The sequence below is a fragment of the Erythrolamprus reginae genome, chromosome 2 (genome assembly GCF_031021105.1).
Source record: "Erythrolamprus reginae isolate rEryReg1 chromosome 2, rEryReg1.hap1, whole genome shotgun sequence".
Classification (NCBI taxonomy): domain Eukaryota; kingdom Metazoa; phylum Chordata; class Lepidosauria; order Squamata; family Dipsadidae; genus Erythrolamprus; species Erythrolamprus reginae.
The window spans coordinates 285,597,945-285,610,603 of NC_091951.1; the positions used below are offsets into that span (position 1 = coordinate 285,597,945).

At 40.1% G+C, this 12,659-nt stretch overlaps 1 protein-coding gene across 1 annotated transcript in view; it reads right to left on the reverse strand.

The window, feature by feature from the left end:
- The window catches only part of SEMA4D (semaphorin 4D), a 145,885-nt gene that overhangs the window by 96,328 nt on the left and 36,898 nt on the right, over positions 1–12,659 (reverse strand). The window contains exon 2 of the mRNA XM_070742821.1: positions 2,279–2,355. The gene's annotated coding sequence lies outside the window, so the exon portion shown is untranslated. The remainder of the gene's footprint in view (positions 1–2,278; positions 2,356–12,659) is intronic.

A 12,659-nucleotide genomic window follows, 5' to 3' on the forward strand; every position in this document is an offset into this window, starting at 1 on the left:
TAATAATTGTTTTAAGCAGGGATTTCAAATTACCAGCCCATGGGCTGGATGCTTCATGCTGGCCATGCTCACACCTAGTTAAGTGAAGGGAGGTGGGTGGAGAAGTCCTGATATATCACATGACACCGCTGTGACCACGAGTTTGACACCCCTGAGCTAAAGCCACTAGGTGTTGCCAAAAATCAGAGGCTCACATTTCTCATCTTATTCTAATTCTATGAAGCTGTTACTGGCAAACCATCTCATTGGCTACTTCAGGAATTTATAGAAGTTCTTTTCCAACTTGATTCCCATCCAGATATGTCAGAAACTTATCTCCCAAGATTCTCAGCCAGCATACTTCAAATTGGAACATGGACAGGATAAAAAATATTTTTCCACAGCATAACAGTTTTTCCCCCAAGCTATATTTTAACAGTTTGTTAATCTTTTCTCAGAAAGGGTGGAATGATCAAAATAGAGATTATTTTCTGCTAAAAGTTTGAGGCATGCCAAGAATAGGAAGCCTTAAACAAGGATCTGAAGTATTCCAAACCCCTATCTATCTATCTATCTATCTATCTATCTATCTATCTATCTATCTTATCCATCCTTCCTTCCCTCCCTCCCTCCCTCCATCATCTAATCTTATCTATCTATTGATTGATCTATTGATCGATCAATATATATCTATCCCTTCCTTCTAATTTATCTGGTGCCCATCTTGGGTGCCTTCACCATTACAAGTTATAAAATGGTAAAATATAAATATAAAATGGTAAAACATAAAAAAGTCAAGACCAGCGGGGCCTTGATAACTTGAGCCCCAGTGGAAACAGAGCCAAAGACCTGTTGCATCGCTGCTGCCAACAGTATCTGCAGGTTTTCAGGGCCCAATGGTGCTGGGCCACTGCAGAAGAGGTCCCAGACCTCTTTGTGAAATCACAAAGTCAACAAAATTGTGGTATTGCTCTAGATCAATGATGGCGAACCTATGGCACGAATCCCACGGGTGGCACATGGAGCCATATCTGCTGGCACGTGAGCTGCTGCCCTGGCTCAGCTCCAACGTGCATGTATATGCCAGCCAGCCAGCCAGCTGATATTTGGCTTGCACAGAGGCTCTGGGAGGGCATTTTAGGTTTCCAGAGAGCCTTCAGGGGGATGGGGGAGGGCATTTTTACCCTCCCCCGGCCTCCAGGGAAGTCTTTGGGGCCTGGGGAGGGCGAAACACGAGCCTTCTGGGCCCACAAGAAGTTGAGGAACAGGCCATTTCTGGCCTCCAGAGGGCCTCCGGACGGCAGGGGAAGCTGTTTTCGACCTTCTCCAGGTATTGAATTATGCGTCTGGGCACTCGTGCATGCGCAAAAATGCACGCCTATGCTCTTTTGGCTCTAGATCATATCACTGCTTATTTAGCCATTATGCCAAGCTAAAAATAAAACTGATTGCATAATGGTTGAGTAAGATGTGAGATCAATAACACCACTTTACAGGAAGTCCATGTAATAGAATTGAGGAAAAACAAAAGCTATTCATCTTGCTCTTAGTAGTCCATACCGAATTCATACATTTAGGTTACAGCCCATGCAGGACACCAAATGACTAGCAACATGCAAGACTTCTTGGTTGTTGTGTAGTCAGTCACACTGGTTGTAGATGGTCTAGAGAACTGCACTTGAAACTTTATGTGCAAAAATAATTGAAATTTATAATCTATAATTACATTTCATCTAAATGTATTCGTCTCAGACTTTTATCCTGCCAAAAAAAAGCCAGCAGTGGTAGTGTTTTGTTGGTTTAAGGAGCTATTAAAATAGTTTTCCCCCTTTAAAAAATAAAACAGAAAGAAGGAAGGAATATAGAACAATGAAGGACAAAGGTAACAAAAATTCTAAAGATCAGATTGTTTGAAGAGCCTACGGATACTCATTTTGTTAATTAAAGTTATGTAACTATATGTGGTAACAAGCCTCAATGAATTTTATTGGCATTTTAAAAGCTTTATGTTTCTCCGATTTAAATGAAAAGTCTTTGTATAAACTGGCATTTTCCTTTGTTCTCAAACATATCAAAATAAAGAATAGAATTTGAATTTATCCAACTACCTTGTATTACATTAATTTCTTTTGACATTTTCTACTCCCTCATCATATTTCTGTTTTCAGAATCATAATTGCCCTCTGCACAGAATGAAGATGAGAGGACACAAGCAATAATATACTTTATTCCCAAAGATTCTGAAAGAGGGAGAGAGAGATACACACATACATACAGACAGACAAAAAATACAACTTACTGGCAACAAAAGCCTTGTAGCTGCTGAAGGAATCTTCCTACATGGTATCCACAGAAGCCACGATGAGAAAAAAAATCCTACAATAGGTTCAGCGAAAGAGAAAGAAGAAAAAAGAAAGAGAAAGGAGAATGTCTTGTTAGTAATGCCATCCTAGTGAAAATACCTTCTCAAAGAAATTGATCTCAAGATATCTTTATGCCCAGGAGAAATTTGGAATGCTAAGTACATCTTTCTTGTAACATTATTAAGCATCTCATTCTTACAGCATTATTAAAATCTACAATCACTCAACAAATGCCTCTAATAATACATCACTTATGACTTTCACCTACTTTCCTCTATACTGTTACAATAGATTTATTCCTCTATTTCTCTAAGGCAGATCTTTACAGCCTCTTCGGCCACATCCAGCTCTTTGGTTGTCCCTGTCTGGCCCTCATAAAGTCAATTGGAAATTAGAAATCAAATATAAATACAGTGGTACCTCTGCCTACAAACGCCTCTAGATAAGAACCGGGTGTTCTTAAGATTTTTTTGCCTCTTCTCAAGAATCATTTTCCACTTACAAACCCGAGCCTCTGAAACTGTAACCGGAAAAGGCAAGGAGAAGCCTCTGTGGGGTCTCTCTAGGAATCTCCTGGGAGAAAACAGGGCTGGAAAAGGCGGGAAGAAGCCTCCATGGGGCCTCTCTAGGAATCTCATGGGAGGAAACAGGGCCTCCACCTCCCTGTGTTTTCCCCAATTGCGCACATTATTTGCTTTTACATTGATTCCTACATTGATTCCTTCTTACAAAAGTTTCTACTTAAGAACCTGGTCACAGAGCTAATTAAGTTCGTAAGTAGAGGTACCACCATATAGTCCTGAAAGAGATGGGGCATATAAATCCAATTAAAAAATTTTCTTATGTGGCCCCTTTGGAAAATTAATTGCCCACCCTTGCTGTAGAGCTGAGGGGTCAAACTGGAGGCTCGTGGTCAGATACATCACGTGCAGGCCACATCTACCCCAGCTCCACGAAGGGGGAAAATATCATGAAACGACCCACGACGGCAATGTGACATGGCGAGTTTGACACCCATGATGTAGAGCATTACTTTTTTAAAATAGAAAATGGGGAGGGGAGGAAAGAATTGCCTCAGAAGCAATGTGTGGAAAGAGTTGGATTTATGAAACATCCCATTTCAGAATTCTGATTTCATATAGTGCCATGATGTGCCACAGGTCCACGCGAATCCATATCTGAGGGCACGCAAAGTGTTGCTCTATTTCAGCTCCAGCACACATGTGCACACTGGCCAGCTGATTTTCAGCCTTCCGGACATTGGAGAGAGGCCGTTCTAGGCTTCAAGAAAACCTCCGGAGCCTGTGGATTGGAAAAAAAATGGATCCAACAGGCCTACTGGAAGTTCGTAGGCCCGTTGCATCTGTTTTTTGTCCTCCCCAGGCTTCAGAAGGCTTTCCTGAAACCCGGAGACGGTGAAAAATGGCCTAATAGGCCTACCGGAAGTCCGGAAGATTCAATGAGGCCTGCATGCATGCATGGGGGGGGCATCATGGGGGGGATTGTGCATACATATGTGGAGGTGAGCATTGCATTATGAGTGTAGGCACATACACGCACCTGCTCCAAGTCTACGGAGAGGGGCGGCATACAAATCCAATTAATAATAATAATAATTATTATTATTATTATTATTATTATTATTATTATTATTATTATTTTGGCACCTGAACAAAAAAAGGTTTGCCATCACTGACATAGTAGGTTGTAATGAAAAGCTGAATCAGTTTCCCACTATGGGAACTAATATATTTTACAAGATACAGGAACTTTCCACCATTGCACTTTATACCACAACCATCCTTATGTGTTGATTCTTGGTTTTATATCTTCTTCCACCCACTGTGAAGTGTGGCAGTAAAATATACTTCTGGTGAAACAACTTCAAGTCAAAGGTCTCTGGAATGTTTGTAGGCTGAGTCACAATACCCTTGCCTGTGATAGCTGCAGCTCAGGGTTTGTTTATGTCTAAAATCTGATGACAGCATGACAGATCACTTCCCGTTCAGTCTGTCAATTTCGCACTCTTGAAGTCCCGATTCATGAAGTAGGCTGTTACACTAAAATCACTGATGTCTTTTTGTGTTTGTGCTGTATAGTATTTATACTTCTTAGCTTGTTTTTTCTCTTCCCTCCTTGGTCAAGCACACACTGGGCACTGCATCAGAATAAAAGATTTATCTCTTCCCTTCCACAAGGTCAAAACTAACATTGCTTTACCTGAAGATGCCAAGACACTTAAATTCTACAAATAAACTTATTATGAGAAATTAAATCTATGCCCCAAATTCCAAAGATAAGTCTTATTCAGACTCCCTTTCTACTGTAGTTCTCATAAAAAGCATGTTTTTATGATCCTTCCAAAAAACACCATGGCTCATCAAAATTAAATTCCGTAATGTAAGGTTATTTACGTAAGAACAAAGTGTTCTGAGGCACTTGAAAGTAATATAATTTGACCCATTGGATTTTTTTTTAAAGTAACATGGTGGGAATGCTGACCTTCAAGTAAAGGAAAACCTTTAAATGTTTTGTTGACATCTGAACTAAAGATGCCCTTCCCATCTGTATACAGCCTTCGACAGCACTCTGCTTTTTGGTTTATTGTTATTGGAAAGGGTGGCAACTTATAATTAACATAAAACCAAAGCAGAATAATTTTTCAGGAGTTCCACAATTTTGCCAGCTTTGAAGAACTACACCATTTATGTTTAAAAGTATATGAATTGTTTCACATTGTGAAATTTTTTTAAAAAAAATGTCTAAGATGATAATTCTATACAGCAATTTATCTAAAAACCAGTCCTTTCACTTACAGTTGGTAGGAAAAACTGGAAAGTCCTGTCACTGCTTCTTGGCTGATAAAACTGCTGCTCAACAAATAATCTCTGTTCCTCCAATAATAAAGAGCTATTAATCCTTTCAACAATTGCCTTCTTTTGCCATTTTGCAGTGCAAGTCAATATGAGCCCTAAGAAACGTCTCAAGCTGAACACGTGATACATTGATTAAGGGGCTAATTCTCTGTATGTATAAATAAAGCACACAGCATTTATAGAAGAATGATGTCCAGAAATGCTATTATTTAGGCTGTCTCTGAGTGTACAGGGTTCCAAAAAAAAAAAAAGGACAATGAGCTGTTCTTTCTCTGGAGGTTAAATTGCCGTGATGGCAAACCTGTCACGTATGGCACAAGTGGCACGAAGAGTCCTCTCTGCAGGCACAGCTCAGCTCCACTGTGCATGTAACTTGTTGCTTGTATTCTAATATTTTTATTAATATTGATTGTTTCTTCATTGCTTATTTGACCCCTATGACAATCGTTAAGTGTTGAACCACATGATTCTTGACAAATGTCATTTGGCGGGACCCAGGAGAAGAGCCTTCTCTGTGGCAGCTCCAACCCTCTGGAACCAGCTCCCCCCAGATATCAGAGTTGCCCCCACCCTCCTTGCATTTCGCAAGCTCCTTAAAACCCACCTCTGTCGTCAGGCATGGGGGAATTTAAATTTTTCCCTTCCCCCTAGGCTTATAGAATTTACACATGGTATGCTAGTTTGTATGATTGGTCTCTTAAATTGGGGTTTTTTAGATTATTTTTTAATATTAGATTTGTTACATTGTCTTCTTTATAGTTGTTAGCCGCCCCGAGTCTTCGGAGACGGGCGGCATACAAATCAAATCAAATCAAATCAATAAACTGTATCTTTTTCTTTTATGTACCTTGAGAGCATATGCAACAAGACAAATTCCTTGTGTGTCCAATCACACTTAGTCAATAAAAATTCTATTCTATTCTATTCATGTGCAAGCACCTCTCGCCGGCCAACTGATTTTTGGGTCTGACAAGCTCAAGCTTTCTCCTCAATTTCTGAGGCCCATGCCTTCCCAGATCTCTGGAGATTTCACCCCAGTGCTCTTTGGCCACGCAAGGCTTTTCTCCCCTCTCAGCTGTGTTTGGGGATGGGAGCCTTCCCCCCACCCCAGCTCCGTTTGGGGAAAGAGGCTTTCCCCTCCTCCCATATCTGTTTGAGGATGGGAGGCTTTTCCCCCTCTCCCACCGCTGTTTTGGAACATGAGGCCAAAACAGAGGGGAGTCATGCGCACATGTGCAGGGGACGGGATGTGTGGGATGTTTTTAAACTATGGGTTTTTAGTTTAAATTATTAGATTTGTATTACATTGTTTTGCCACTATTGTTGTGAGCCGCCCCGAGTCTACGGAGAGGGGCGGCATACAAATTTAATTAATAATAACAATAACAACAACAATAATAATAATAATAATAATAGCATTATATGTGTGGGCACTCGCACATGTGCACACTTTCGACACCCGAGAGAAAAAGGTTTCGCCATCACTGTGATAGAGGATTGGTTCACTTAATTTCATATACCGGTAGTTATTGTAAGCCGCTCTGAGTCAGTTGAGAAGGGCGGCATAGAAATCTAATAAAATAAATAAAATAAATAAATAGTTCAGGCAGGTTTTCCCATTCCCCTTTGTCAGCACCCATCCACAGACACCCTGTTAAAAACAACTCCACCAAGGAAGAATGTTGGTTAATTCTTATCAACTGTACAGTAAGTAAAAATGTTAAGAGAGTTAAGATTATATTTTTCCTGACAGCCAAAAAGAAGTATATCTCAATGACCCTCAGTAACAGGGTAAATAATATTTCTTACACGAAAAGTAGGCAATTGTTTGACCTTCTGGTTCACTATAACGTTAAAAGCATTTTGTGAATGCTTCAATAAAAGGCTTGCCAAAGGCACTATATTGTTATGGCACTATAAGCAACACTGTCTTTTGCAGCTGTGCATCATTTTGCATCTGAGGGCAAAAAGGTGCTTTGGTGAGTGCAACTCCTGTGCAGGCGAATCTTCTCCTAGGATCACACTGGAGCCATAAAGGATGGACAAGTAGTTGGATAAAGAGATCCAGTTATTTGAAGGAGCTGCAACCAGAGTCTTCCCATGTAACCTTTTTGTCACACTGTAAGTGGCTGAAGGGAGGGTGGTAAGGAAGGCACTGAAAACACTGGAGTATGGGGGAACTGGTGGGATGGGAGCTGTGAGGAGCAACAGTGAGAGAGATAGTATGCTACACATCAGCTTTATTCTATTTCTCTGGAAAACTATTGCCTTATCTGGAACCCAGAACAAAGCATTCTATTATTATTATTATTATTATTATTATTATTATTATTATTATTATTATTTATTAGATTTGTATGCCGCCCCTCTCCGTAGACTCAGGGCTGCTCACAACAATAACAAGAACAATGTAAGAACAAATCTAATAATTTGAAAAAACGCTAAAAACCCCATTATTAAAAGCAAACATACACACAAACATACCATGTATAAACTGTATAGACCCAGGGGAGATGTCTCAGTTCCCCCATGCCTGACGGCAGAGATGGGTCTTAAGAACTTTACGAAAGGCAAGGAGGGTGAGGGCAGTTCTAATCTCCAGGGGGAGCTGGTTCCAGAGGGGCGGGGCCGCCACAGAGAAGGCTCTTCCCCTGGGTCCCGCCAAACGACATTGTTTAGTCGACGGGACCCGGAGAAGGCCAACTCTGTGGGACCTAACCGGTCGCTGGGATTTGTGCGGCAGAAGGCGGTCCCGGAGGTATTCTGGCCCGATGCTATGAAGGGCTTTATAGGTCATAACCAACACTTTGAATTGTGACCGGAAATTGATCGGCAGTTCTGCTAAACCTGGTGGTACTGAGACGGGTTTAGCAGAATTTCTCAAACTTAATACAGGTATTCCTCAACTTACAACCATAATTGAGCCCAAAATTTATGTGCTAAGTGAGACATTTGTTAAGTGGGTTTGGCCCCATTTTACAACCTTTCTTGCCACAGTTGTTAAATGAGTCACTGCAGTTGTTAACTTAGTAACATGGTTGTTAAATGAATCTGGCTTTCCCATTGACTTTGCTTATCAGAAGGTCGCAAAAGTGGATCATATGATCCCGGGACACTGTAACTGTCAAAAATATTAACCAATTCCTGAGCATCAGAATTTTGATCACATAACCAGAGGGATAGTGGAACAGTCATAAGTGTGAAAAACAGTAACGTCACTTTTTCAGTGCTGTTATAACTTTGAACAATCGCTAAATGAACTGTTGTAAGTCCAGGACTACCTGTAGTTTGTTTTATTTTTTATTTTAAATGTTTTTTTATAATGCCCTTTTAACAAAGGGCAGAACAGCATGTTAGCAATAGCACTTTTTTAACAGAGCCAGCTTATTGCCCCCACAATCCAGGTCCTCATTTTACCCACCTCCGAAGGATGGAAGGCTGAGTCAACCTTGAACGGTGATGAGATTTGAACCGCTGACCTACAGATCTACAGTCAGCTTCAGTGGCCTGCAGTACAGCATTCTACCTGCTGCGCCACCCTGGCTCTTTGTTCCAGGTTGGAAACAAAGCATATTTTTCCATTCCACATATACCCCCTGCTTTTACATTAATTTTAGGTAATACTAACAAACAGCTTCTCATGCCATATGTGAGCAGTAGTATTCATTCTCCTACCACTACTAGAGGGTACCTTTATTAAGTTAAAGACAGAACAGAAACTCTTCCTGCTGGTTTCTGTAAACCTGGCAGAGTTACTGGGACTCATTTACCATAATTTCTCATACTAAATTGAAATTCTCAAATTACAGCACCCAAGGACGACAGGTTAGAGAAAAATAACTTAATATCCAAAACTAAGTCATTTTTTAAAATTAAACATAGTAATAGTAAAAAAAAAATAATGAAGCAAGTAAAAAACAGAATTTAAAATAAAATCTATTTGGGAGGTTATACACATGTTGTTAATTCAGACTGTATCAATAAATACACTTTTTTTCTTTAAGTTACAGCCTTCCTAGAATAACGCGTAAAAAAGCAAGCCTGTTTAATTACTTGGTTTTGTTGCTACTTCTGATTGCTTTAGAAATGCTCCTGCTGAAGCTGGAAAGCTTAATTGATTTAATAAGCAACACATTTCCCCCCTCCCCACTTTCCAAATGTTAATAGAAGATTCAGAGTAGCTTTGCAAGGTCACCATGTGTTCCCCTTCTCCCCCCAAATCCATTTGGAACTGAATCAAATGGAAATTATCAGTCTCTGATCAGCTGTCACACAACTGCAAGTTGGAACACTTTAAACTGACAATCTGGGGTTTTTTTGCTGCAAGTCAAAACACCATTCATTTTTTAGACCTTCTTTTATCCCACAGGTCAGAACACTTCAAAAGCTGAAAACGTTGCATCCTCACATAGTTTAGCCCAAATGCATTTATTTTTTCCCCACTGAAGCGTTTCTTAACATAGTCAAGCCTCATCATGTCCACAACAGCCTCTCACCACAAAATAAGAAGGAAAATGTGCTGTTGCAAAGAGCCATTTGTACTGACTGCAATGCAATGCAAAGCGTTTAACCCTCAGATATATTTATCTGGTCTCATGTATTCAGAAAGCCATGTGAAACAGTTATTGTGAAACCACTCATTTATTTTTGAAATTACCCAAATAGCAAAACAAGCAGTGGTTCTCAACCTTTCTAATGCCACAACCCCTTAATAAAGTTCTTATGTTGTGATGACCCCCAACCATAAGTCTAGTGTCAATTCTTTAAGCTGATTGGCAAGAAGGTCAGAAGGACACCTCCACCAAACTGATTGGTCGAATTGTAAAAATATGTGCCAGAATAGAAGCTTTAGTTCCTAACACCATGGGAAATTTGTCTTTTCCCATGGTCTTAGGCGATCCCTGTGAAATGGTCGTTCGACCCCAAAGGGGTCCCAACCCCCAGGTTGAGAAAACTATTGATCTCAAACTCTTTAAATCTAAATGATATTATTTCTTCTAAAGAAATTTTGAAATACTATGAAGCTTTGTAATGATTCTTAATATAATATTAAACTATACACCTTAGGCCCATTAACCACTTTGCATCAACTGATAATAGTTGTAAACCGCGGTGGCGCAGCAGGTAGAGTGCTGTCCTGCAGGCCACTGAAGCTGACTGTAGATCTGAAGGTCAGCAGTTCAAATCTCATCACCAGGCTCAAGGTTGACTCATCCTTCCATCCTTCCGAGGTGGGTAAAATGACGACCCGGATTGTGGGGGCAATAGCCTAGCTCTGTTAAAAAGTGCTATTGCTAACATGTTGTAAGCCGCCCTGAGTCTAAGGAGAAGGGCGGCATAAAAATCAAATCAAATCAAATCAATCAACAAACAAACAAACAAACCAGGGTTTCCCAAACATCTAGTAAGGCACTGGAGAGTTTGAATTCAACCCCAGCCTAAGCCATGAAAGTCAGCCAGGTGAGTTTGGCTCAATTCAGCCAAACTCACATCACAGAGTTGTTGCTCTGGGGAAAATAAGAGGGCAAAGACTAGTTGGATGTTCTAAATTACTTTCATACCGGTTCACATGTGCAGAAGCAACCTGGGCGAGTGGGCAGAGCCTCCTACCACCACAGCTACCGGTTATAAGAACCGGTCCGAACCTGGACCAACCTACCACTGGTTAGCTGCCTTGAGTTATTTGTAAAAATAATAAAGGGCAGATAAATATAAACAAACAAACAAACAGGTATATTTCCTTGAGGAGGTACATATAGAATCCAGGCGAGAACCTTTTAGTTGTACTTATAAGTTATAAGTCCACATTTGCCAAAAAAAAAAAATCATTCTATTGTTTTCATTGTTTGTTTATGAGTGTTTTTAAAAAAAAGATTTTTAAGAGAGATGTGAACATTAAAGTTACACTAAAGAAAGTGTGATGGCAAAAAGTTCAAGAAGCCCTCCTATAAACAACTAGCAATATTTTTCCTCCTGGGCTATTTGTGCCAAGGGGGGGGGCAGGTTGGGTGGAAACCTGCATGCATCATAATCAAAGATTTCCATAGAACATCAAAAACAGAGTTCCTATTCTACAATATATACTGCCCAAGGAGCTGCTGATTCAGTTCTACAGAGGAATCATTGAGTCTGTCATCTGCACCTCTATAACTGTCTGGTTTGGTGCTGCAACCCAACAGGACCGACACAGACTTCAGAGGATAATCAGAATTGCAGAAAAAACAATTGCTGCCAATCTGCCTTCCATTGAGGACCTGTATACTGCAGGAGTCAAAAAGAGGGCGGGTAAAATATTTACTGACCCCTCACATCCTGGACACAAATTGTTTCAACTCCTACCCTCAAAACGTCGCTACAGAGCACTGCACACCAAGACAACTAGACACAAGAACAGTTTTTTCCCGAACGCCATCACTCTACTAAACAAATAATTCCCTCAACACTGTCAGACTTTCTACTAAATCTGCACTTCTATTCTACTAGTTTTTTCTCATCATTCCTATCACCCATTTCCTCCCATGTTGACTGTATGACTGTAACTTGTTGCGTATATCCTAAGATTTTTATTAATATTGCTTCTTCATTGCTTATTTGACCCCTATGACAATCATTAAGTGTTGTACCACATGATTCTTGACAAATGTATATTTTATTTTATGTACGTTGAGAGCATATGCACCAAGACAAATTCCTTGTATGTCCAATCACACTTGGCCAATAAAAAAATTCTATTCTATTCTATATATACAGTATACACACACACACACACACACACACACACACGTTCATGCCTAAGGGAGGTTTACAATTCAGACTTTTATTTCAACAGAAAACCCATAGTAAGAAGACAAAAAGAAAAGAGTTTTCTTCTGCTGAATGTGACTTTTGATAACTTCACAAAAGCAGCAGCATAGAAAAGTAACAGAAACCAATCTTTCCCAGGCTAATGGGAATTTACAAAATTCCAAGTGGCAGATAGAGCAAGCTTTGAGACAGCACACAACTTGGAAATGGACTTGAACAATGCCTGAAGCAATGTCCTACAATAGAGGAGTTTTGGGGACCACCCCATGTCAAACTCCTTGTTGCTTCTCATCTTTTTTTCTGGGACATCCTTTTGCTACCAGTTCCCAAGGCATTTTCTCACCCTTCCCTTTTCTGTGCAGTGAAGGCAGCAAGGGAAACCATGAACAACTGGAACTGCAATCTTCATTTCTCATTCAACAAAGTTGCATGCCTCTACTGATCCAATGCATTAGTTAGAATCTCCAAATAACAATTTCTTATCTATGTCAGGAAGTCTAACAAGCAGAAACATTATGTTCCTGGAGGGTATTTGGAATGGCTACATCAATTCCAGGTGATAGCTTAGACTTAGCTGTTAGAAAGACTAAAGTATGAGTCATGCAGGAAAAGAATTTACTACTACCAATACAGATGT